The 27,021-nt window shown below is 45.7% G+C and overlaps 1 protein-coding gene across 1 annotated transcript in view; it reads right to left on the bottom strand.

The window, feature by feature from the left end:
• ABHD2 (abhydrolase domain containing 2, acylglycerol lipase) overlaps positions 1-26,037 on the bottom strand; it is a 491,761-nt gene extending 465,724 nt beyond the window's left edge. The window contains exon 1 of the mRNA XM_069624300.1: positions 25,872-26,037. The gene's annotated coding sequence lies outside the window, so the exon portion shown is untranslated. The remainder of the gene's footprint in view (positions 1-25,871) is intronic.
• Positions 26,038-27,021: the final 984 nt, after the last annotated feature.

The following is a 27,021-nucleotide window of genomic DNA, read 5'->3' as shown; positions in this document are numbered from 1 at the left end:
TGCAGGTAGGGAAAACTGTCTTCTGTATTGTGTGGCAAAGGGACGGGGATCCTCTTGATGTGGGACGCATGTATCCAGTGCTTCCGGCCCTCCACTTGCACCGCTGTCTGTGTGACCAGAAGAACTTGGTGTGGGCCCTGCCAACGAGGTGCGAGACAAGAAGATCGTTCAAACGACTTGATGAGGACCCAGCTCCCCGGCCGTATGTTGTGGCCTGGGCCCTCATACCCGACAGGTAAAGCTTCTCGCACCTGATGGTAAATCAAATACAGATTTTTAGTTAACTGTCCACAATAGTCATAAAAGAAGTACATGCTCAATGTCGCGTAGCGAACGGGGTTTTGACAAATTCCAAATGTAAGCTGGCCTACCCATGACCACCTCAAATGGAGAGAGCCCAGTCTTAGTTTGAGGGGTCGTTCTCATAGACGATAACACAATCGCTAAGGCGTCCGGCCAATTCAGTTTGGTGCCGGCACACGTTTTAGCAAGCTTGTTCTTGATGATGCCGTTATGTCTTTCTACTAAACCAGCACTCTGAGCGTGCCTAGCCGAATGGAACCGTTTATCGATCTGTAATCCTGCGCATATCTGCGGAATTACAGCAGCGATAATATGTGGACTATTGTCCGACCAGATGACTCTTGGCAAAACAAACCGAGGAAAATATTCCTTCAGCATGGCCTTCGCCGTTGTCATAGCTATGGCATCTTTGACAGGAAAGGCTTCAACCCATTTACTAAAGGCGCAGACAACCACTAGTACGTATTTGTAGTTGTTACAACACTTCATTTCAATAAAGTCAAAATGTATCACCTCAAAGGGGACAGAAGATGGACAAAAACTACCCCTAGGAGTCGATGTGCCCTTTCCAACGTTATGCTGCAAACAAATCATACACCCTTGGACAAAGCGCTCGGCTACCTTAGAGATTCTATCATTTACTCACACATTCTGCAACATGTTGGTAATTTTTCGTGCACAAATATGGGTGGGACCATGAACCATAGCGACCATCATCGTAATGTATGCATCAGGCAGTAACCATTTCCCTTCTACTTTGTCCACCCAACACCCATCATCATCCAATTTTGCCAAACCCTCAGCCCATTTCTTAGATTCCTCTAACGTGGCATCAGCTTGAATGTTTTTCACAGATTCAAAACCCTCATCCAAAGTACAGGCTTTTGTGGCTTCACTTGAAGTATACATTTCTGAAGAGATATCAGTGGCAGTCTGTTTGGCTATCTGGTCAGCGAAAGAGGTCCCTTTTCCTACATTATCTATGATCTTCTGACGCGCTGTGCATTTCATAATTGCTAGCTGAGTAGGGAGTGTAAGCGCTGAGAGTAACCGTACTATCAAGGAGCCTTACTGGATTTTAGTGCCATGTGAGTTCAAGAAACCTCATTCTGCCCAAAGTCTGCCAAAGTTGTGAACCACCCCAAAGGCATACTGACTGTCAGTATATATATTTACTGTAAGCCCTTCGGAAAGTTCACAAGCTAGGGTTAATGCTATAATCTCTGCAGCCTGTGCGGAGTTATGCATGATTCTTTTGGTCTCCACAACCATCTCAATGTGGTGATAGCATAAGCAGCCGTGGATTTACCATCCGGGAGTTTGAAACAGGAGCCATCGCAAAACAGCTCCCCTTGTGGATTGTTCAAAGAAGTATCTTTTAGATCGATTCTGCCTTTTGTTTCTCGTTCTGTAGTGAAAAGGCAGTCATGTGACTCTCCGTCACTGCAAACAGTACGTTGCGGGAAAGTTAAGTGTTCAGCCGGATTCAATACACAACACCTCTTCATTTTAAGATGCAGTGCAAACAAGATCAATTCATATCTTGTTAATCGTGCGGAGGTGAGGTGTTGCGTTTGTGTTCTGTTTAATAAACCATCTACAGAGTGAGGTACAATCAGGGTTAAAGCATGGCCTAGGACCATTCCCTCGCTCCGTTTTACAGAAGCAGCAGCAGCGACAGCTCTCAAACATCTTGGCAAAGCGCATGCAACAGGATCAAGGCCGGAAGAAAAGTAGCCGCACGGCCTATTCTTCCCTCCATGTTCCTGCGTTAATACAGCCAAAGCACATCCATCACATTCATGCACATACAATACGAAGGCCTTTCCATAGTTTGGTGTGCCCAAATCTGGTGCCGAGCACAATGCAGTCTTGAGCAGATCAAATGCTTGCTGGTGTTCCAAGTTCCACAGTAATGGCGGAGAGATACCCTTCTTCGTCAAAGCCAACATTGGTTTAATCACTAAGGAAAAGTTTGGCATCCACTGCCTACAGTAAGAAGCCATTCCTATCAAGGCTCTGACCTCCTTCTGTTTATTTGGGACATATTTGGGACAGACATGCTAGAAATTATTTTTATCCACTCGGGCGTCAACCTTCTTCCCTCCTTTGACAGGAGATAGCCTAAATAGGCGACCTCCTGTCGACAATACGGAAACTTTAAGTGAAGCTTTGTGTCCATGTCGTGCTAGATGAATTAGCAACAACACGGTGCCCTCCTTACAGGCGCTCTTTGAGTCAGCAGCTAAGAGTAGATCGTCGACATACTGAAGCAGTGTACAAGTGATAGGCAACTCAATCGAGCTGCTCTTTCAAAGCCCTACTGTAAATACTAGGACTCTCCGTGTAACCTTGCGGCGCACGGGTGAAGGTAAACGAGCGTTCCCCTAAGGTGAACGCAAACAAGTAACTGTCTTTGCGTATAGGAATACTAAAGAAGGCGTTCTTTAGATCCACAACACTAAAGTGAGTAGCTGAAGCCGGAATCATAGTCAATATTGTCGTCACATCAGGCACAATGGGAAATTGTGGAGCAACGATCTTATTGATGGCACGTAAATCAATAATGAAAGGAATTGCATTATCGCCTTTTTTGTACACGGGCAAAATCAGACTATTGCACAAACTACCTGCAATTTCTTCAATTACCCCACGATGCACAAAATCGGAGACTATGCATTTCAAAGCTTGCTCACCATCGACCGAGATTTTATACTGAGGAATACATGGCAACTTTACTCCATGCTTCAAAATAATCTTAACGGGCTCAATTTGCAAAACACCGACATCATTATCAATTGCCCACAAACACTCCGGAACATCACTGAATTCCGGCGGCAAAGGTCTGATCAAGAACTGAGGGACAGAAAGTTGCTTTGGTGAAATCGTCAAACGCACTCCATCAGAAGAACAATGAATTACTGCATTTAATTCTTTCAAAAGATTCAACCCCAACAAATTCTCTCCGCAATTCGTGTCAAAAGGAATGGACAGTGGTCCGTAAATGGACCCAAATTAATCGGTATCGGCGAAGAAACCGGACAGACTACTGGTGTGCCAGAAAACCCTACAGAAACATTGGTTTGCCCCGACAGTGGAATGTTTGGAACCTGTGAATGGTCAATGGAACACTTCTGTGCCCCTGTATCTATCAAGAGTAGATGTTTCCTATTTCCCACTATCATCTGAACGTAGGGACCTTTCTGGTTAACGGGAATAGGCGTTGGTTCCAAACCCTGCTTCGGGCAATCCTAGCGAAACAGAATGTCATCGAAAGGAAGTTCTTCAGAGAGGTAAGCAGCAGAAGGATGATCAAAAATGTTTCTATTATCCACACTTGGTGCCTGATTATCCTGTGGAAACTGACTTCTACCAGGCCCCCCTGTCCCAGGGCGGCCTCTGTATCGTCTACCCATATTGTCAAATGCATTATTCGACCTCTGCTGGAGGATCGGGCATTGTGCACGCCAATGACCCTCATGTCTGCAATAAGCACACTGGTTTATATTTACAGGACCCAATGGCGCATTTCCCTGTGGAACATACTGTCCTCTAAATTACGAATTACCCCTTCTAGGGCCTAAAACAATTTGCTGTAATGGAACTTTTGTTTTTAAGTCTCCTTTTCTCTTTTCAATCTTTCTTTTCCATTATGGACACAAGTTCTCGTAGTACTGAGCCATATGCATAATTTGCGACTGGATGTCAGGCAGCAATCCACGCACAAATTTGTCCACAAATAGTCGTTTCCCAGACTCTGTGCTCAAATCTTGTCCACTGAAATCTGAAGATACTTGTTCGAACCGATTAAAGAACTTGGTAGCACCCTCAGACTTTCCTTGGACACATGCAGTAAGCTTGTCCCAAATAATCATCCTTTCGGGAAATATAGCTTTTAACTTCGTAACTATTCTATCAGGCAAAGTCAGTATTACCTGTGGTGGTCTCTCGCCAGCTGGCCTTTCTCTGTCGAGTCTAACCATATTATCCCATGTATCTCCTAACCCTGGTACATCGTCTACAGTCCTAATCTGTTTCCACAGGTCAACAGGTAGGAGCACGGGAAATAGCAGATCAATATCGCTCAAAGTAAATACTGATGATTGCAAGACAGACTATCTCTTTGTAGAACCCTGTTGGATTTTTCCTAATACCGGGAATGGATTGTTTAATGGTGTTCACTTCCTGTCTCGAGAACGGGACGTGAACAAACAGCGACACAATGTGCAGGGATATCCTGTGCAGGTGTACCTGCAGCGACATTAGCAGGGATCTCAACTTTTGGGACAAATGTCAGAGAAACCTCTCTCATAGGCAACTGAGAAGTAGGTAACTCTGAACGCTTACTGAGCAACAGATCTAAATTGAGCACTAAAGCAGCTGAAGAGGTGTCAAATGAAAAAGCTCTTAATATTCAATAATTCTGCGGGACAACAAATCTTTCTTTAAATACATTCATCCTGCAGGTACTCTACCATTACCTGTAGCACTCTCCTCTTCATTTCTGGCGTATACTGACTATATTCGTCATATACTTCATCGGGAGTTATTGATGTGTCTGAGATCCACCTAATCGCATCTTTTGTACAAATTTGTGTTTCCTCATTTATCGATTTACGACAAGGAAAGAACCGTTTCTGTACTAACATAGCATCCAACTATCACCATCTACATATTCATTCCGTAACCTTTCCAACCCCTTCTGTACTCAAAAACCCTCTCGACATGCTCATGTACTTTCTCCACAGTATCTCTAGAAAATGCTAGAATATTCATATTCCTTAACCCTTGTGGGAGATCTATATCATTTAACCTGTCCCACATTATACGTAAATGCACTCCCAATCCTTCAATAAAAATGTTTTTCTCAGGAAAATTGTCTAACTTCGAGAGTGTGGCAAAAACATCAGCTTGTTCACCCTTCTTCATGTAGTGTCTAGCCCATGCAGTAAATTCATGCTTTCTCTCTAGAGACACAGTATTAAGAGTTACAACCCTCGATCCCGCTCCCCGATCAACTACAAGCGGTGTGAAACTACTTGAAAGAGGGAGAGCGGTCAGATCTTGTATATTAGGCAAAAAGGGTGCTGTTACTGGTGCAGCGGGCAAACCAACCGGACCCATAACAGCAGGCAAAGGTGGAGGAGCAAGTGGAAGAGCAACGACAAGAGGAGGAACAACAGCCTGAGGAAGAGGAACATTAAGAGGAGCAATAGGAGGAGCAGGAGGAACTACGGGAGGTGGAATAACAGGAAGAGGAACAAACGGAGGTGGCGCAGTGGCACCAGGCCTACGTTCATTTAGAAGCTTGTCAATTAGCTCATCAGATACATGAAAGTCTTTAGAAGGATGCATTTTCTGGATACCAAGTGATACCATATTCCTAACTGACTCAGACTGTTTATTTTGATCATATAACAATGCTTTTTCGGCGTTAGTCATATGACGACCCGCATGTTTTTCCCTACTCTTGAGTTGCTGCATAGCTTCTTTCTTCCAATTCTGTAATACATCAAATGCTGCAGGTCTAGGCTTTTTCTTTAATAATATAGATTCTAAGTATTCAATACGAGGAATTTCAAAACTACCATTGATTGGCCACTGAAGTTCGGAAGCATGTCTAGTTTGTCTGTGCCAAATCTTGAGGGTCCCTATTCGGCACCATCCGTAAAAGCAAAAGGAAATATCGAGGCCGAGTACCCCAAAAGGAAATACACCAAACACGGGCTTATAAACATTCACAGATCTTTATTCTGAAACTGTACAGTTACAAAGAAACAAAGAATCAGATACAGATAGCTATCTGGCCCTCAGTACATCACAGCGAATACCAGCCCTTTCAGTGTGAGAAGTGAGAGGTACTGGACGTCTAAACAGTTGTATATTTTAAACATTTCCACTCATAATGTCCAGCCCCTCTACAGGTTAACGATCCATGGTGTAGAGTTCTAGAGTTCGTGCCGAGTTCACTTCTGGCTTGTCCGACAATATACTCCTGCATCATCCTAAATTCACATACAAACAAGTCACAATGGCAACAGTGTATTCTCGGGATTAACAATAAGCCTTAACACATGTCCTTTACAATGCAGTTCAGCTAGTGTCCATATTCAGTATTTGTATAACATTGTGGTCAATATATGTCTCTGGATCAGACTCATTAGTGCAGACAATCCTCTGTCTACAAGTCAGACATGGGACAAGGTCTCTTTACTCGACCCAAACATTCGGCCAACGGACAGTTTATACATTAACTCACATACAAAGTTCAGGACGGCTCAGTTACAAGCGGGAAACACTGTCCACCATTTTAGAACACAGAATTACTTTAGAATAGAAATCAAAATGGCGGATGGACCTAAAATGGCAGCGAAGTCGATCTAAGATCGGAACTTGCAACGCCGTTTTCTTTGCAGAGCGACTGGGCTTAGGCCAATATATACAATAAAGGAGGCACGATACGATATCCCATTTAACACCACCTTATATCTCTCCTACGGAGGTAACCACACGCACTGGTGTGAGCGCAAGAGACCTAGAAGTGGCACTGGCATCTACACGAACAGAGTTCACCAGACTATGGGCAGCATGTGATGTAACCGTGATGTAACAAAAACAGACACACAAGTGCAACCAGCAGGGGATGAGTGGAAGTCAGAAGACTTCTTATTTTGAATAGACAACTCTCCCATAAGAACCATCCACATAGAACGTGACGGAAAGACAGACAGCTTGGGTCCACATAGAACGTGGCGGAAAGACAGACAGCTTGGGTTATGAAAACATACGGTCACGGAGAGGGGATGATGAAGAGTGGAGCGAATTCAATGAGGTTGAAGACGGTAAGGAAGGATATGCCGAGCAAGCGCCTTAACGCACCCCGAGGGTGGAAGGTTTGTGGGGGAATGAAAGATTGAGGGAGAGGTTCGGCAGGATAGCTTTAGCAAGGAAAAAGGGAAGTGTAAATAAGGGTGGAAAAAGCAAGATGGGAATGCAAATGCCACTGATGCACAAGGAAGCAGGGAGACCAAAATATGTACCATGGGCACAGATGGACATGAATAATGTCCTTAATGCACTCCTGCCAATTACAGCCGGTGCAGGAAAGTGGATATATGCTTTTGAAAAGAACACTGCGGGCGTGCCCTTGGCAATAGGAGACATTAAACGCTTATTAGTGGACGCAGTTGGGGACCAGGTTGCAGATGTGTGGGTGAAGACGGGGTACCTGGGAGTAACACTGAGAAATGACGCCCATGATGGAGCCACTGTCCAAGAGATGTGGAGGGCAGATACAGGTAATGCCTGCGACCAATTAACCCCCCCTTTTTATATTTTATAGTGAAACAGGGCCTACCCAAACAAGTGCAGAAAGCGCTCAATAAAATAGCAGGTATCGAAGCGAAAGTGTGGACCGAGATTCAAAGCATTATAGTTCACCATTGTAGGCGAATAAAAGAGCGCGAGAAGGAAACAAAACGGTTCCAAGGTGACAAGCGGAGGAAGCAAAACTAGTGCAAAACAAATTAACTAAAGTAGCTGTAGTGGCATCAGGGCCAACACCGACACAAACGGAAGAGGGAGTGTACACCCCTAATGTTACGAATGACAGAATAACCGTGGTGTGGGCTGAAGGAGGGCAAGGACAGTGTGGCAGAAACCCACACTCCTATGGTCCACAGTGGCAAGGAGGACAACAATGAGGCCGAGGTGGGTTTTGAGGACATAGAGGAGGTGGGTTTGGGGGTATGGGGCCAAGTGAAGGAGTTATGGGGCAGTGTTGGACATGCCAGAAGTGGGTACATTTTTCGAGAGAATGCAGGAGCAGACATGGTATGGGGTATAATTACAGTCAGCAAAATTATGACTCCCCGCCACAAGGGACCCCTCAGGGTCCACCTCCCAAGATGTCCTCAATACCGTACAAGTTCCATCAAGCCTACACACAGATGCCCGGCCCCCCTACACTGCAACACCAGCAACAAGCAGTACAGCATTATCAACCCCGCCCCAACATGCCGCAAGTAGGAAACTCAAACGTCTTCTTCAGCTGCGCGCCTAATGGCAGAGGGGCCCCATTTCAAGATGCTACAGTGGTTCTTTAAACCCCCATTTTTGTTTCCTGGAACAGACACATACCCAAAATCGGACAGCACACAGAGAGCACTTGCGTGTCCAGTCCGGTCAATGACCCTAAACCCAGAAGAGGAACCGTTGGTGGGGGCAGAGATAGGGAACAAACCATTCATCTTCATGGTGGTCTCGGGAGATGAGAAGTCATGCATTAGTGAAGGTAACTTCCCGTTATCAGGCAAAACTCTCAACATGCAGGGATTCTATGGGGCTGTTTTAATGGTTCCATACACAAACAATCTAGATTTAAAGGTAGGGAAGGAAGGTTGCAAGGGCTCCCCTCTTGTATTCGAAGAGCTCTCCTGTCAACTTGCTTGGCAGGGATCTGCTTAGCAAACTGAACATGACCATTTCATTCACAGACAGCGGTATCATCTGCGCAATCATCTGCGCAACTCTTGGCATGTGCGCAATGATTTCGACAGCCTCCGTTCTTGCCACCCCAGACTACACGCAGGAGTTTTACATTTTCTCACACTCAAACGGGACACTCATACAGCAGTACTAATGCAGAAGAGCACAATGGGCCACTGGCCTACTACAGCGGTACACTAGACTCAGTGATGCAGGGAGTGTTTGCATGCGAGCAAGCTCTTGCTGCAGCTGCCTTTGCAATTGAGAAGAGTTCCACAATTGTGATGGGGTGCTTAGTGACTTTGTTTGTGAAACACTCAGTATTTGCCATCATAGAACGATCCAAGTCCACTCTCACCACCCAGCGGGCATCAGCCTGCAAGATTATCCTCTCAAGCCCACATATCCATGTTGTAAGGTGTAAAACAGTGAACCCTGCCACGTTCCTGACAGAACCGTGCACAGATGAAAACATGCAGCAGCATGACTGCACCACTTATGAGGGCTATCCCCAAGCCAAAGACAGCCCTTTAGAGGAGGGTGAGGTACTTTTTGTTGATGGGTCTGCGACAATTGACCAGGACACAGGGCAGAGACGTGTTGGGGCAGCAGTGGTGCACCTAGAAGCGGCTGACTAGGAGGCACTCGTAATGAATTGCCCATGCATTACTCAGCACAAGGGGCAGAACTCATAGCACTTATTGAAGCGCTTCTGGCATCAAAGGGGTGTTATGCCACCATTTATTCAGACTCTGCCTACGTCACCACAATAGTACATGCAGTCTTTTCACGCTGGAGAAGGAGGGGTTTCAGGCGGATCACCAGTGCAACATGCCTCGCTACTCAATACCGGATTTCCGCCCTTTCAGAACCATCTGTAGTGGCGTTCATCAAATAGGCAGCACTCACAAATAACACAGACGAAATGTCATGGGAAATGCAGCCACCGACGCGGCAGCAAAGGCAGCAGCACATCTCCCGGTGCCCACACCTGCTGAGTATGCCATTGCAGCCGTCACTATGAGGCCAGACACAGACCCGTTCACAGCCTTGCCCATAGCACAGACAATAGAACTTCAGTGTAGGGCACTGCAGGAAGAATGAGAAATTTGGCTCAAAGTTGGTGCGTGCAGTCTCCAACTGACCTCTTATAGAGGCAACAATGCACTGTGAAGGTAGTGATGTCCGTGGAAGTATTGCGCACAGCTTTTGAGCAGCTGCACTACCCATCTCACAGCTCCAAACACCACATTGCAGCAGACATACAGGAAGATTGGTTTATACCCAACCTCCAGGAACACCTCTCAACGATGGTTGTGCAATGCACCAGCTGTCAGTACAGGGGTGACACTCCGAACATTGCGAGGCAACCTGCCCCGCCCCATTGGGCCATTCTGCGAGCTCCATATTGACTTTGCAGACATGGGTGAGACGCAATGAGCTCGATATATCATGGTGGTGGTGTGTCCATTCTAGCGATGGCTTGAGGCCGGTCCATGTGCCCACACAGACGCCAAGTGTGCAGCTAAATTCCTTGTACGTGAGGTATTCCCCCGATGTGATGTTCTGAGATCAGACAACACCCTGATAAAGAACTAGGTAAACTACCTGCACCTGGCCCTGTTCAATTTGCACCAAAGACCATCACCTCTCACCCCATGAGATAGTGACTGGCAGACGCCCATCTCCCCAGTGAGGCAGGCATCAGAAGCCCATAGTGCAGCGACAATTCTGGGGGAAGAATTCAAGGCATACTGAACAAATCTGAAAAACTGAAAAAAAATTGTCCAGAGAACAACATTTGAGGTGATACAAAAATTAGAAAATAGTAAATTACAATGTATTAAACACTAGTCAATTTAACATAGCAACGCAGCAGCAAAACATGCCTAGAATAGGCTAAAACATCATTCACACTTGCCATTCATAGTGCAACATTCAATCACGACTCAACATACAGTGAGACATCCAAAATGCTAAAAGACGAAAGGACTGTACTAAAAACAAATGAGGAGAGAAAATATGTTACTGCTCCCCACAACGGCATTCATTATTATTGTAATTGCCAAACACATAATAGAGCTTGTTAGCACAACATCTATTATAAGGGTGGATCAGAAAGGAGGAATACAAAGATCACATCCCTAAAAGTTTTTCTCGACCGGTTTCAACGTGGGGTGTAGGTTGACACAACGTCTTCTTGAGGAAGTGGATGTACCCATACTGTAAAAAACACAAACATAACTGTAGACTAATACATCACAAACCCTTAAAAAATTCTGGCAGATTGCCGGATAAAGCAATGCTGAAGTGTCAAAAAGCACCAAAATGTATTAATTACCACCACAATTTAGGATCAAGTGTACCGTAATGTGAATTATACTCAATGAACCGGAACCACAGGAGTGCACCCCAGAGCAAGGGGTTAGTCACACCCAAACAAGACTCCGCGCTGATTGGAGAAAACCGACCAAGCCCCGGCGAACCCATACAAAAGTCCACGAAAACCAATAGCCCAATCAGTGCGGTTTATAGGATCACTAACCTGGTGAGCGACAAGCTGCTGTCAACAGAGGGGGGAAATAAATCAGCCGTCTGCTGAGGCTTGAGGGCTGTGTCCTAAACCAAAACAGAGTCAAATGTGGCCCAATTGTATAGCACAAAACCTGGTCTACAATTAGACCATCATGATAGAAAAAATGCAAATGGAAACAGAGTACATAAAGTCTTACCTAGTTAGATCTATAAAACACTCAAAAATTTCCCAAGAGCCATATACCAAATGTAGATGGACAGAATGAAAGCCTCTGAGGTAATCAAAGCAGTAGACTGCCTCTAGAAAGAAGAAAAGAATCGGTCAGATATTCCCGTTAATGCAGTACTACATAGTGAAGGAAAAGCTCAATGCTGAAATCTGAAACGGTACGCTGCAAATGCACCGCCACAACCCTAGAACTAAGCAAATAAATAAGGACTCCCCGTTGACTGGAGAGGCATATTAATTATGTAAATGGGACGGCAGACACCAGGTCTGGAATGGACCGTAAGTGCATCGCCTGCAAGGACAGTAAAAATAAAGCTGAATAGCACAGGGCACGGCACTCCAGTGCCAGAAGCAAACACAATTTAAACTCAGTGCATGTGCCCAGAAGTCCACTGCCCGCTAAACTGAGTCACCCCATGCCAGCAAAAGAGTCTCACCGTGTCAAGGTCATTGTGGACTCATGGAGGAGCGTAGTCACTCGCTCTCCGTCTTGTGGCGAAAGGTTAAGACGTCGCGCATGCATGAAGGGAGCCTGCAGGAGAACCAGGGTGACTGCCTCCAGGCGTGTTCAACGGGTTAAAGAAGGCAGCGTGCCGAGGGCCGCGCATGCGGGGGAGGTGCATGCAATTAACTAAGGAGCCCCAGCTGCTGGACGTGCCTGGCGGGGGTGTGTCCCAAAAAAACATGTGTACCATAGAAGAGGCATGTCCCCTGTCAATGAATGCAACAGACCGATGCAAAAGGGCACATGACTGGCCGATGAGAGTCCCGAGTCCTACTACTAAAAAAAAAAAGAAGAAAGAAAGCAGGAGCATAAGTGGCAGGTCACCACCAAATGGGCAAGGAATGAATGAAGAAGGGTGCCCACGAACAAAGCAAGCATTAAAGGGCATCATGTAGGTTATTGAACCTGGGGAAAAATAAGGCCAAATTGCAACTTTGGTAATTACCAAAAATGTGCAAAAACAGCCAGCCTAATCTTGCTCTAAACAAGAAAATGGGACGCTTATTATAAGTCATAGAGCCCAGACTGGTGAGACCCACTAATAGGCATTGAAATCCCACGATTCTAATGTATTGGGGCCTTTGTGGAGAGTTTTCAAATTAAAAATCCACATTTGTTCCTTATAGGACAGTTTGTTGGCCACTTGAAAAAAAACTCTGCCACGGATCCAGTACAATACAAAACCATCGAAGAGAGTCTGGATCATGTCCCATTTCCACAATGAATCACTATTGGTGCAGAGAGGGTTTACGTTCTGATTCTAGAGCGATGCTCATTGATGCGCAAGTGTAGCACATCCGCATGGGTGTTGAATTGCATGATACTAGAGCAATTGCACCGTAACCACAAAAACATCCCATACGGGAAGTTACGTAGAAGGCTTTTAGGGTGTTGGCTTTCGAACGCAGCTCACGCACAACCATTTTTGGCGGGGGAGCTGGTGTATGTCAGAGGTTTTGTGCGAAAATGGAACAATACCAGGTTCCATGGGCCCTATGAAGTTGTGTTTACCACCCCACTCGCAGTAAAGGAGAAAGGACTCCGATATTGGATACCCCTCTCAGACATTTGCAAGGCCTCACCAAATTCAACACTGCCACCCTAAAAACGGACACAAACAGTATACCCCATCCCACTTAACTTAATGCCGACAATAAAAGTGCCTACTCCTCTTTCGAACACCTCGTCTGCAGGCTCTCTCCCTCTCCTAGCCACTACCTTACTGTGGCTGCTATCTATCAGCCACCTGGTCAGATCTCCTCCTGGTCTCGAGCACTCAAGCACTCAACTCCACCTGTCCTTCCTCTGGACTCTTTTGTGACCTTTGCAACTCTCTCATTCTCTACTCTCACCTCTGGCCCGACTCATTCTGCAGGGCACACTCTGGATGTTCTGATCTCCTCAGACCTTCCCCTTTCTATCCCTCTCACCACTCCTCGCTCCTGGAGTGATCACATTCTCCTTTCCTCCCGCCTCACCCCCTCTACCTCTCAGGCCAAGAAAACTCCTTCACTGCCACCCACCTTCTCGGTCATCCGACCCAAAAAGCGCGTGTTAGTTGAGGCTTTCGCTGCCACTTTCTCACACCCTCCTCCCCCCTTGGCTGACTCACACCCTGACACAGCCCTTTCCATGCTCCACTCTGCTATATCCGATACTCTTGATGTTCTTGCCCCCGTCATGAGGATCCGCCCAAAGCAAAGTGCAACTTCTGGTACGACTCAGACCTCGTCACCCTTAAACTCAAGTGCAGGATGGCTGACAGGAAATGGGGTGCTTCATGTACATCATCTGACAAACTGACCTGCCGCCTGCTCCAAAGGCAATACTGGCTCTCTGTCCTCATCAAGAAGAGAGCTCACATCCAAGCCTGCATCTCTGCGGCATCTAACAACTCGGCTGAACTCTTGGACCTCTTCCTGCTGCCACATGCAAGGCTAAAAACCTTGGGGTCATCTTCGAATCCACACTCTCCTCACATCTCTGACATCTCTAAGAAGCCACACTACCAGCTGCACCTCCTCAGAGGTATTCTTCCTTTCCTCTCCTCTCCTCTCCTTCCCCCAGAAGCTCTAGTTCTCTCTAGGCTGGACTATTGCAACAGCCTCTTTCTAAATATGCCTGCTTCTACTCTCTGCCCTCTGCAATTCATCCAGAACAGGACTGCGGGACTTGTCCTTGGCCTCAAGCCCAGGGATCGTATCTCTCCAGGACTGAAATCTCTGCACTGGCTCCCAGTGGCTGCAAGGATTAAGTTAAAAACCCTCTGCATTGTCCACAAGGCCTTCTGGGGCCTGAGGCCTCAATACCTTCAACTCTCTCTTCAAAAATATCTTCCTTCTCGAGCTCTTCACTCATCCGCCACCAACTCCCTCAGGGTCAGTCACTTCTCAAAGCAACGAGTTGGTAGTAGATCTCCTTCGGCTAGGGCCTCCCTCCGGAACAACCTCCCTGAAATTTCAGGAGAATCATCTCTGGTTCCTGAAGCACCTCAAAACCTCTCTTTGCTTCTGCCTTTTCTCCTCCTCTTCTCAGCCGACTTCCTGCATCCCCTCCCCCACCAGTCGCACACCTGTTCTGCCTTCCTGGCAACCCCCTGCACTTGGGGACTGTTTTCTGTATCCCTACAGTCCCACTACCTGCACTTGACACCTGTTGTCTGCCCTTACCCTTGCACTTGCCACCGGTTGGCCATACTTTTACTTTTTGTTATTTATTCTTTTATCCCATGTACTGCACTTTCCCCTCCCCCCACATTCTCCCCCTTCCCATGCACTTGCGCAATCTGAATGACACCTGGCCTAGTAGGATTGTTGTCTGTCTTCCCTCTGTTCCCCCTCCCTTGCAGCGTCGCGCCTTGAAACACTTTTGTATAGGTGCGTTATAAATGCCATATCATGTAAAAGAGTTAAACATTCTCTCTCTCTCTCAATCCCTTGCCCACCTCTCCTCTTCCCTTGCCAAACCTGTTCTTGCTCCTTTTACAGGCAAAAAGAAAATGAAGAGTCCAATGTTTAATTGTTCCCTGAATAGTGATAGAAATGTTCTTAGTTCTACTAGGACATATTCATATCAATGTGGCCTACATTTTACAGCCATTTTCTTTACCTTCTTATGTTTTTGTTGAATATATTGGGGGTTATCTTATCTGGGCGAGCCATCTAAAAGAGGGGCAGGGGGATCCAGAGCCTGAACCTGAATGAAAGCACATCCTTAAATACAACGGTATATATGTACAGTACATCCCAAGCAATAGCACCAGTACCCGTATGGACGAGTAGAATGTTTCCAACTATCAAAAACCTTTTTTGTAGCACAAATAGTAGTGTTAACACCACGATTAACAGCAATAGGGTACCAAGTAGATATATATATTGTGCCATGACAGTATTAAAAGACAAGTGTGTATACCCAAATATGATGAATACCATGGCCTAGGCCTGGATGTGGTTGAAGATAGCCGTCATTCCAAGCACTCGAACAGTTGGTACTCCAACATGAGTGCAGTGGGTAGACGAACAAACGATAGCAGTTGCTACGTGTGCTCATTAATACTGCATGCATCGGGGGCCCCTAAGGTTCTAGTACCACAAGAAGTACCAATTATAGATGCACAAGGCCAGATTCATCTTGAGCTATGTAGGCTTGAAGGCACTTTCCAGGCACGCAACGTACATCTACAACTTGTCAATTCAGATGCCCAGACCAGTCAGACCAACACAAACTGTCTAAAACAACCCTATTTGGTGATCGAAGGAGCAAAATATGTCAACAAGTGGCAAGAAACGACTCTCCCTTGCAGAGCTGAAGGACTTCTAGGGTTTCCACAAAAAAAAACGGTGGCCCTCGTGGAACGAACATGCGCACAGATATGGACAGAGCAAGGTAACTGACATGGATTGCAGCCATGGAGGAGCCGGTCAAAGTGCACCAAGAAAAGACTTATGAACTGTGTTTTTTCAGTGAAGGGACCGTCTTTGTCGGCTCAAATGAACGATGCGATAGAACAGTGTTGATTCCAGATCTAAAGAAGGGCACAACAGCACTGATGCTCTACTCCTGGGTGTGTGGCCAACAAGCGTGCTTGCACCTCCCAACCTCCTGGAGCGACTATTGTTCGCTAGCTATGCTACACTCAGCTCTGTTAGCAGCTCCAGAAGAACGCCTGAAAGGAGGGCCACTGCCCAACGTAGCACCCACAGTGCCCCCGACGATCGCAGCACAACATACACTGCCACCACCAGACTTTCGCATTCTCCCTGAGAAAGAACTATTTGGGCAGATGCAGAGGAAAAGAGAGCATCAACTATCAGTTCAAAGACTACTCAGAATTGCTCGAAAAAATACCTGAAGAATATAAGGTGCTCACATCAGCAGAGACATTTTCTCATCTCTATTGCAACCCAGTGTACAAGCAGGAGCAAATGCCAAATGGCTCCAGATTGTACGCTGGGAACTGATCAAGTTGGCGAACTCCACCGAGCAGGGGTTCAACATCATAAGGGTCGAGCTACGCACCCCAAGGTTGATGACGATGCAGAACAGATACGTTCTAGATATGGTGACAGTGATGGAAGGATGTGTTGCAAAAAGATAAGGAGTTCATGTTGCACATTTGTACCTTCCGAAGATGCTGAGAATGGGACTTTGTCGCATGTCATCGCTGCAGTGAATGATCTAGGGGCCAAAATGAAGAAAGAGGCTGGCGTCCAATATGAGACTGGTTCACACTTTTTTTTAACTGGGCCCCATTATGCCTCGGAACATTGGTAAAGATGCTGGTGCCCATCATCTTGTTTGTCCTAGTCATCTGTTGCACGTGCCAATTGCATCTTCGGTGTTGTGCCAAAGCAATGCCTAATAGCGCAATGATGATGGTCTCGATTGGCGTTCCAAAAGTACCTCGTAGCACAACGGAAATAGTACAAACTGACCACCCATTCCCCACATGGTCCCTATCCCTTAAGGAGATGAAGTGGACTGACTGTACCACACGACCATTGTCCCTCGCCCAAACCCTGAACATTATAAAGAATTACGGGTAAATTTGGCAGGGGATGGAGGCTACATTCACATGACATGTACACCTGAAGATTATGCGCGAGCAGGAAAAAGCTTGTGTGTAGGGCATGGATCCCAATAAAAGGAACACCGCCTATGAAGCTGCAGTGAAAAGGGAAAACTAGCGTATACATGGGGGAAGATTTAGTTACTGTAGAAGTAATGAAAGGGGGAAATGTTGGGATGGAAATGAGTCTGCCCCACCCCGCTAGGCACTTTAGAGTGAGGCAAATCCCATAAACAGCCACGAAATGTGCTAGGGGCGAAAGAGCCGTATTAAAGAAACTCAGCACGGATGCAATATCACTGGTATAGATGTATGAACTTAGTGTCTGCATATAAATAGATGCCATTTTATAGTTATGAAAGACACATGCAGCCCTACATGGCTGCACTGTAAACATAGGTCCGACGGATAAACATGAACAGGCCCAAACGCTGAGGACAGATGAGCCTGCGCTGCTAATTCCCACAGAAGCGTCCCCTTGTTCCCTGACTTGCAATAATTTACTTTTGCAGAGAGGAATGCTCCCTGCAAGGCCATGAGACAGCACCAGGCTCCTCTCTGTGCGCATTCATAACAACAAGGCCACCAGCAGACCTCTAAACCCACCCAGCCCACAAGGGCCCAGTCCAAGAATCCCTACATTCCATAGTGAGTGACCCCAGTCTGCCAGCGATAACACAAATGGTCATAAAAGAGCTGGCCATGCATGACCACGTCACCTCTTCCCATAAATACACCCTTTGTAGTACAAGGTACAGGGGGGGATAAATTATAGATCAAAACGAGGGTGGAAGCCTTGCCTGCAAGGAGTGCACAGAATGCATGGGCCAGCATGATTGTTTATCTTCCCTCCCACCTGGTGCCAATTCATAAGCCTCCCAGGTGCATGCCATAATGATGTAGTAGTATAATTAGCTCACAAGAGTAGCCTTGGAACAGCAACATGTGAAGCGCCTGACCTTCAGTGACTGAAGAGATTAGCCCAGCTGACCCACGTGGGGAAAGAGACGGCAGAGATGAGAACCAATCATAGTCTGGCATCCCCTATGGAGCAGGACCAGGTGTACTGTCTTACCAATCAGCCGTGTAGGTTTAGACCCTGTGGATGACGTCAGTAGGGATGCTATGAACTTATATAATACACTGTACGTGATGACTGGACAAGAACGTTCTCAAGCAGCAGAGTCCTGTGCTGACCCCTTTACCATTTGTATAATTAAACGTGGTTATCCTTGCAATCGATCTCTTGGCCTTGTTCCCTGGAGATTTGTATTCTTTCTGGCGTGAGCATAACAGGGACTTGCCTTAAACTTCCACTTTACATACTCTTCAGACGTACCATCATGAAGCTTTTATTTTATAAATACATTTTTTAAAATCTTTGTAACAATAAGAATTACTTGATGGGTCAACTAAATATAGACATGAACAGACTTTCCAGGTGCAATTACAGTATAGCCAGAAATGTATAGGCTTCACAATCGACCTCTGCCTATGCTTCACGAACAACACAGCTGTATTCACCAAAGCAGGCAACCTACAGCTAAAACTCCTATGCAAAACACATCCATCCCATTTATGGCTTCCGTACCATGGTACAGACACTAGTCCTCTCCAAGCTGCACTAAATAAATCCAATCCTCACTGAACTCCACAACATGCCATTCAGACACCACTTATTCTCTGCACTTATCCATCCACTCACACATCACCCTAGGCCTCTCCCAACTCCACTGGCTCCTCATACACCCCAGGAATCTGCATCATAAACAAGACCATGTACCCAAAAACAAATACCATCCTTTTTACTGCTCTTTGGTTCTGGTGGCGTGGTCTGTTGGCCACTTGTTTTTCAGCACCTTGCTCAGGTGATAGGTTTTGCGCTTAATAAGTACTAGACTATACCATTTTAACAACAAACTGAACCCCCTCAAACACAAAGGTCATACAAGCCAGCCAAAATCTCCTACACATTACACTCTGCCAACAAACCTGCAAACAAAAACAGACCTCACCAAATTTCCACCCAGGGCCTGAAGACCCCCCTCCTACATCTGCGCTCCCCTCCCACGGGGGCATAGCTTTGGTGGGGTGTATGGGGTGTTCCACTCTCTAAATGTCTACCCAGTTGTCTGATTTAGAGAGTCCAATCGAGTCTGAAGGTGCGAGTTGTGACCAAAGCAGTCATGAATAGGCTTCCTGCCTTGCTATCAAGTACAGTTTAATTCCTGGGAGATTTATAGCCCCGTTTTCAGATAAGGACTACCCAGAAGAAAGCAGTTCATGGTAAATGAGTCATGCGTAAAGTTAATCTTTGGTGACCATTTCATATGCCAAATTCCATCTCTTCGGGAAAAATGCTAATGTTGCGTTTGTTAAATGTGATGGGCCATACGCATTTTAAAGCAGAGTCTGAACCGCAGCCCACAGTAGTTGATTGGCTAATGTGTGAAAGGGTCAATTGAATACTTTTAGAAAGTGTACTAAGAGGCATGCTTATTTCACGAGCAAAACAGGACTTTGAAAATGTGCACTTTTTACCCACGTAACGTAAAACATTCTGCCTGCTTGTTCTAAATAATGAAGGAAAAAAAAACAAGTCACTTTTATTGGATAGATTTGTGAAGATTAGCCATGCGTCAATTTAGCCGTTTATCTTGCTGCACCCAAAAGCGCATTTCGTGTCCACCATTTCTAGGCGCTAGTGGCTTTATCCAATGTTTTGCATCTAGAGGAATTTGTGGGAGTGGCTAGTGTATTGAGCACCAAGGGGAGAGCTGTGGGGGTAAGGGCGACCAGGGTATTGCACTGAAGAATTGGAGGGTACCAATGAGTTGCAGCTAGATGAGCTTTGTAGACACACTTGGAAGGACGTTGGTAACAGCCAATGTACTAACCAGCCTGCTCCTGCTCCCCAGCAACATCCCTCCAGAGTACTATACACACCATATGGGCTAACCAAACTACACACACCCAACATGACCAAAATTCCACATACAACAAACAATCCTAGGCACTGAACCTCACCCTACGGATACAATAAGACAGTGAACACAGCCATAACTTCCCACCAAGCTACACATGAAACACACAAAACACACAGCCAACATAACAAACACCCACATATAACAAACAACCCAGACACTGTACCTTCCTCTTACAGATACAACAAACCAGCACACACGATAAAACTATCGGCCAAACCTACACATATAGCACACACCCAACATACACACTGACATAAAACAAACAACCCAGGCCTTGGACCAAACATTATTGACACACCAAGCCAGTGCACACAATCAACCCATCTGCAGGCCAACACACACAGACGCCAGTTTCTGCTGGTTCTGGATCTATCATTCTACCCTCACTAACCCACCTCTGCCCTCTATCTTGCAGCGCCACATGAGCTCTTGGAGACCGCCCCTGGGGTAGTAGCAGTGCACAGTATAAGTCAACATAACATAACATGTGAATACGACATCCGGCCTTTCCACCTTTTCTTGCATTCCTACACTTGCCACTCTGCATGTATTAATGAAAAGCAAACAAAATACGAGTACCAGAACGCAGATAAACACACACAAGAGAATACACCACTCACATCTGACATGGAGAATGGTTAAAACTCTGCATTAGATCGCTACGTGCTCCAGAGGGATTGGTGTGCCAATTCAAATAAAAAAAATAATCCAAACCGCTTCACACACCATCAGTTATCTATTCCAATGATACATACAACTCAAGTTGTCCAATTTCACATCAAGCAGTCCAGTTGTTGCGTTTTCTTTGCATTCTGGTACCTATATTTCTGTATTTGTAATGGAAAAGGCATTCTGTACAGACACAATCAAGCAAAGTATCAAACAAGGGAGGGACATGATGTGTGGAAATATATATCGCTGCCCCAAAACCACCATATAGAGTACCAAAGTAGTGTTTGAAAAGTAACTGCAAGTCTGTAAAAGCAAACGGCTGTTACAGAAGAACCACGGCTGAAAGGTGGTGTCAGACATGCCATAGATCTCAATACAACTGTTATGCTTGAGGTAAAACATGGCGCTGGTGCGCAGTGCATTCTGGGGGCACTCAGAGCCATAATGGATATTTATTCCATGCCTCAGTGAAAAGCTGTACTTGCTTTGCTGAAAGGCATGCTTTCTAAACCTGGTATGCAGCCTCAGTCAATGACATTTCTGCTGGGAAAGCTGGTTTTGTTATGTCTTGCTATGAGTTATGGAATTGTTTTCTGCTGCGTTTTAGAAGAGGGAAGCTTTGCTCCTTGGGGTTACTGTCGGTTGACCCGGCTGGCAATCAACAGTCAATCAGCAATGCGCAAGCACCAGAAGGTTCGAGAAATTGCCACCCCTTTTTGAGGAGGGCATATATGCGGAGCTATCGGAAAGGTCAGGGGGAAACCACACAAAGACCTCAGTCGGAGGGGGGATGCCTTGTTCCGACTTCCTGTGGGCTGTTGTGCGCTCTCTGCCTGGCTGTTACCGGGGTCTTCCAGCCACTTCTGGCGAGATGAAGGATTCAGTTACGCCCACGGTGATGTATTTTCTTTTGAATTCTCTTTCCTTTCTGTGATTTATTTCTGTTTTATCACTTGTTGCTTCTAAGCTATGAATAAATAGCTGTATAAGTGCTCATTATTTTGCTAACTGCGTATCTGGTTGTGAGTTATTGCCTCGTCTACCTGCGTTAAAATGTACTGGTGATTAATAATTGTCTGTGCACTTTTGGCGAGCAAAACAACAACACAACCTAAGAAGACTCCAAGGCACGTGAAATACATTGTTCTTTGGTGGATGAGAGCCAATCAAAGTCTATTGTGGAAAATGGGGCTTGCTGTGAATGTGAACAGAATCCAGAGTGGTCGATTCCCACAAAACACTGGTAAGATGAGAGGTATGACAGAGATAAGGCTTTGCCAGTGCAAAACATTAGCAACCCCAGGCCTCCTTCACCCTTCATATAATCTTTTACTTGTAGATCAGCATTTATATTGGGGAAAATTAAACTTCACCATTGTGTATAGGAGCAAAAGGAGATAAGCTTAAAAAAAAGACAGAACATGGTATATCTACTATTGGACAAAACAATTGTTGTGGTTCTGCATGTTTATCAAAAGTAAATGACAAAAGTGGCCTTTAGGTTGTCAACATTTCTGGCCTTCAAAAACGTTCTTAGATGTTACTTTTGATGTAGATTGCTATTATGTGACTACACAATCAAGGTGGCACCACTTCCTGACTCATAATGTTCCTGGATCTGATATGCCCCTGGCATTACAACAAAGTAGATTTGGATCTACACTTTGTTTCCCCATGAGCAAAGGGGATTGGATCCACTAGATGGCAGCTTGTGGCAAGTTACCCTTTCGCAGAAGCTAGTGGCAGAACTTTTGCACATTATGAACAGGTCCCCAGTTATTCTCTGTGTATGTCACTAATACAGAGGTATACAAATGTCTCTATACATCTTTTGGACTGCAACTCCCATGATCACGAAGGGTAGGTTGATGGCAGTTGTCCAACATATCTAGAGAGACAAAGGTTGCAGACCCCTACAGTAATGTGTGAAATGATAACTTGTCATGATAATTGATTTGTTGACCTGAAAATCATCAAACACCATGCCCTTCAAACCAGGATTCATATTTGTAACTTAGCAATATCTCACACAGCACACACTCCGCAGCAAGGCCATATCCCACTGAACTATGTTGCATCATAGTGTTGGATGTTACCGTGTCTGTATTTGAAAATACCAGACCAAATCAGTAAATGATGTAGACTTATGCTTTTTTTCAGAAGTTTGTCAACTTCTCAAAACGTTACTCATGGTAAACCAGCGCAGGTTGCTAATTTTAATACATAGGGCCTCATTACACGGATGGCGGTAAGGATTTACCGGTAAAATACCGGTACCGGTAAATCCTTACCGCCTTACTACGAGGTCCCTTTGCGGGTTGGGGGATTTAACGCCTGCTTTTTGCAGGCGTTAAAAACCAACCCGCAAAGGGACCCAGGGAGCTAATTACGGTACCGCAATTTGCGGTACCGTAATTAGCGCCTTTCCCATTCCCATTGAGTCCGATGGGCCAAAAATGGGAATGGGGAAGGGCAATGGTGGAAGGAGGAATTACCGCCCCGCCAACCTTGGAATGGGGCGGTAATTCCCCTTTCCGCCAAGGCGGTGCTGGTATTTTACCGGCATGAACCATGGCGCTAATAGCGCCATGGTTCTCCACCATCCGTGTAATGAGGCCCATAGACAGTTATTTCCATTCCTTGGATTGTAGTGAGGAGACCAACAGATACATCTTGAATCCAGCAACTTTGCTGAGTTGCATTGTAATCACTTTGCAGATACACATTCTCCGTTGTGTCAATTTCAAAGGGAACATTTTTATTGTCAGTTTGACTGACCATGTGATTTGGTGCTTTGCAAGTCACCTTTATTGACCACATAGAAGTGTATCTTTCGAAAGAAAACAGCTAAGCAAAAAGCATTGAAAGTTGATGTAAAACTAAAAATGGAACAGGCAGAAATATTGGGGAGGGAATCATTACAAGTATGGTGATATTTTTCAACAGAAATACTGCCATAGTTTATTGTTGCGGCCACTCATAATCCGCAGTAAATTTACCATATTATGAGTGGGCGGCAATATGGCGTTTGTCCCCCTCCAACACCCACATTCACGGAGTGTAGCAGGACCCCATTGCGGGAATCAATGCAGGTGGTAACTCAGTCTGCAGTATTTCCTCCAGTTTTTTAAAGTAAAGTGGAAGAATCCCTAGAATTAGGTGTCCTGACAACAAATTACTTATGAATAAATTACATGCATGAAGAAAAGAGAAAGGGCCGAATCAAGTAAATAGTCAATTTTTCTGCCGTTTTCTTCCTTTTTAAAAAGAGTGTTTTGAGACACTTTGATGGTAATCCTTGGGCCTCACTGAAGTAGTCTTCCGTTTGTGATTTTTTTTTCATCTCACACAACTGAAGTATACACCTAGAGTTAACAAGTTGGTGGAAGTTTCTCTTTTCTAGCACATCATAGGAACAGCTACAGTATCGTCAGCCCTACTTGCGGGAATTTATAAGACGGGACTGCCATTTTAGACCAATCACACTGCTTGATAAACCAACCAATCCGCGTCGTGCTCTTATAAATTCCCGCAAGTAGGGCCAACCCACAGCACAGATTCCCGAGAACGCTCGCACGCAACACACTCGCCGGACCCGGCCAACGGTAAGCCTCTCAGCAGACGCCCCCTCTTAGACGTCCCTCCCCAGCCTCCTGCCCAATTGCTACTACCTAGCACCCCACCTCTCCGATTGATATGTAATTAACATCGGCCACTCGTCCGTGGATCCCATCCCTGCTGAAAACCCCATCTATCTTCAGATTGGCTATCCAGCCCCCCTGGCGCCCTTATCTGGGAGGACCAGCTTACAGCAATTGAAGTCCACCCTTCAACTCAATTGGGTAAGACTCCGCTTCCTCTACAGTTACCCAACTAGGCTGTCTTACCAAATTCTTTTGGCCCTTAACTCAACTAATTGACTCTCCTTTTCCTTTCTCTCCCTTGGTACATTGTCTCTTACTCTGTCTCAATTGACTTCACACTGTAACTATACATCTTGTCATGCCTAAATGTAACCATCAATTGCTATATGTTCTGCCCTGTCACCCAGTCACCACCACTCATGATCACGGGTTTTGCTAAATTACTAATCTGTTATCACAATGTGCTTCCTTTCCTCATGACTGGAACACATTATTAAATACATGCATATTGAATGGAATATATATGTTATAAATAAAGAATGGGTATCACGATGTCACTTCACGGTGCACATCACAACATCACCAAACCACAGCCTTGAAAAAGACTTAGGTTGAAACGCGCGTCGTCTGTGTAGCGAGTTACCATGTCAAAAACTTGTCATTCATTTCTACAATGATGTTTTCTTTGGTGCTAACTAACCAAAAATAAACAAACTAATGACTATGACCTGACTGGACCACATAATTGATCTAATCGCCCAACAAGAGACCATTGGGCCACCATACCCTATCAGCGCCCAACTGATCCAGAGTTTGTCATCCCCACAACTCTTACATTTTAATAGGAACCCCAGAGTTGGTTCCTCAACAAACCAGGATCCAGGCTGCTGGCCAGATTCGGCAACAAGATAATAGGAGGTGCGCAGGAGAAAGGGAGTCCCGCCAAGATCAACTCCACCTCTGCTAAAACATGTACAGAAAAGCACCGGAGGTTCTGCAAATAATGGATACTTGCTTTACTTTTATCTTTCAATGCAGATCAAGCATATATTTTTATTCTAAACGAACACAAATAAAACACTCAAATGAAACTTGTAGGTAAATACTCCACATACGTGTCCTTTCACATCTATTCGTGAATCTACAAGGTAAGGCAGCAGTGTTGAATATTATTTCAAGTTCACTATAAATTGCAGAGGGCTTGCGACACAGATGTCCAGCACCGAGTCAGGACATTATTGCATTCTGGATCTTTCAGTCTTGGATCACTCCGCAGCTGACTTGCTGGACTTAAAAAATAAATATATAATTAAGCTTTTTCTGTAGCAACATCATGACTTGAGAGAATGGATCCGCCCAAACCGCCTCTGCGGTCCATTCGCATCAGACGTACACAACCCAAACGCTCGGACACAGATCAGTTCCAGTTGAAGTAACCTACCTGGATACGCGTCTTATTTGCCTCGAGGGAGCCGTAAACAACCCTTGCGCGGCTTCGGATTCAGTGAGCAGCGAAGGTGCGACCGGCTTGTCCCGAAGGGTAGCGTCTACTTCCCAAGCGAGAAAGGGACCCAGCGACGCCCGACCTCCGCTTCCGCATCACGTGACTTGCACGTTACGTCCGGACCAGACACGTGTGTTGTTTGAACCGGCTCGATAGCTTCAGTTTACACCTTTAACACCTCGTGCGCGAGCGGGGAGGAAGTCAAGGAAACACGCATTGTTCTCCAGCTCTCTGTCGAGATTCTCGACAGCGAGCTGGAAGAGAACGAGGGCGGATCCCACGCGAATCGGCTGTGAACAAGTTTCTATTTTGGGACTGTTGCCCTGTACAAAAGTTCCGAATGTGTCTTGTGTTTATGGAGCGGTTTATGTTGCGGTATAAGAAGCATGTGGGTAGTCGTGTGCAGTTGAATAGGCGGAATTTATAGTGTGCAGAGGGGGCATATTTGGGACTTTTGTAGAAGCCGGTGTGGAATACTTGTGCATACTTGCCAACCCTACTGATTCAGACAGTAGGCTACTGCTTTTTAAGCAGTGCTACCGCCTACAGATTTGGGTGACAGATCATACTGCTTTTTACAGTGCCAGGTAATTTATGTGACTCTAAGGCAATTAACCCTTTAAGTGCCAAGGACGAGATATCTCGTCCTTGGGATTACCTCCCCAGTGCCAAGGACGAGATAGCTCGCTTGGTGCTTAAGGGGTTAATGAAGGAGAAAATGTTAGAAGGCTTTGCATGGTGAAATACTGAAATCACCAAAAAAGGCCTTGGCACTGGGGGGGGGGAGGGCATGGCAGTTGTGTCTGTGCGGTGTGCGGGTAAGTCATAAATGTGAGTGATGGGCTCAGATCAATCCAGTGACCTGACAGCTACATGACTGCACTGCACTCTTGCCAGGACAGACCTTAGCTGAACCACCAGTGAAGGCAAGTGGCAGAGTGTACCATCACACAGTATCTGCATATCAGACGGAGGAGGGTATCAGTCTCCATGTTGTTCGGTGTTCAACCTGCACTGCAGGAATAAATATGTACTGCCCAGGCTGCTGCTTCAGAGCAGTGGCAAATGTTGGCTAACAGCTCTGTGT

Source organism: Ambystoma mexicanum, chromosome 11 (genome assembly GCF_040938575.1).
Source record: "Ambystoma mexicanum isolate Mex_15411 chromosome 11, UKY_AmexF1_1, whole genome shotgun sequence".
In the NCBI taxonomy this organism is placed as follows: domain Eukaryota; kingdom Metazoa; phylum Chordata; class Amphibia; order Caudata; family Ambystomatidae; genus Ambystoma; species Ambystoma mexicanum.
This window is presented reverse-complemented; position numbering and strand designations above follow the sequence as displayed.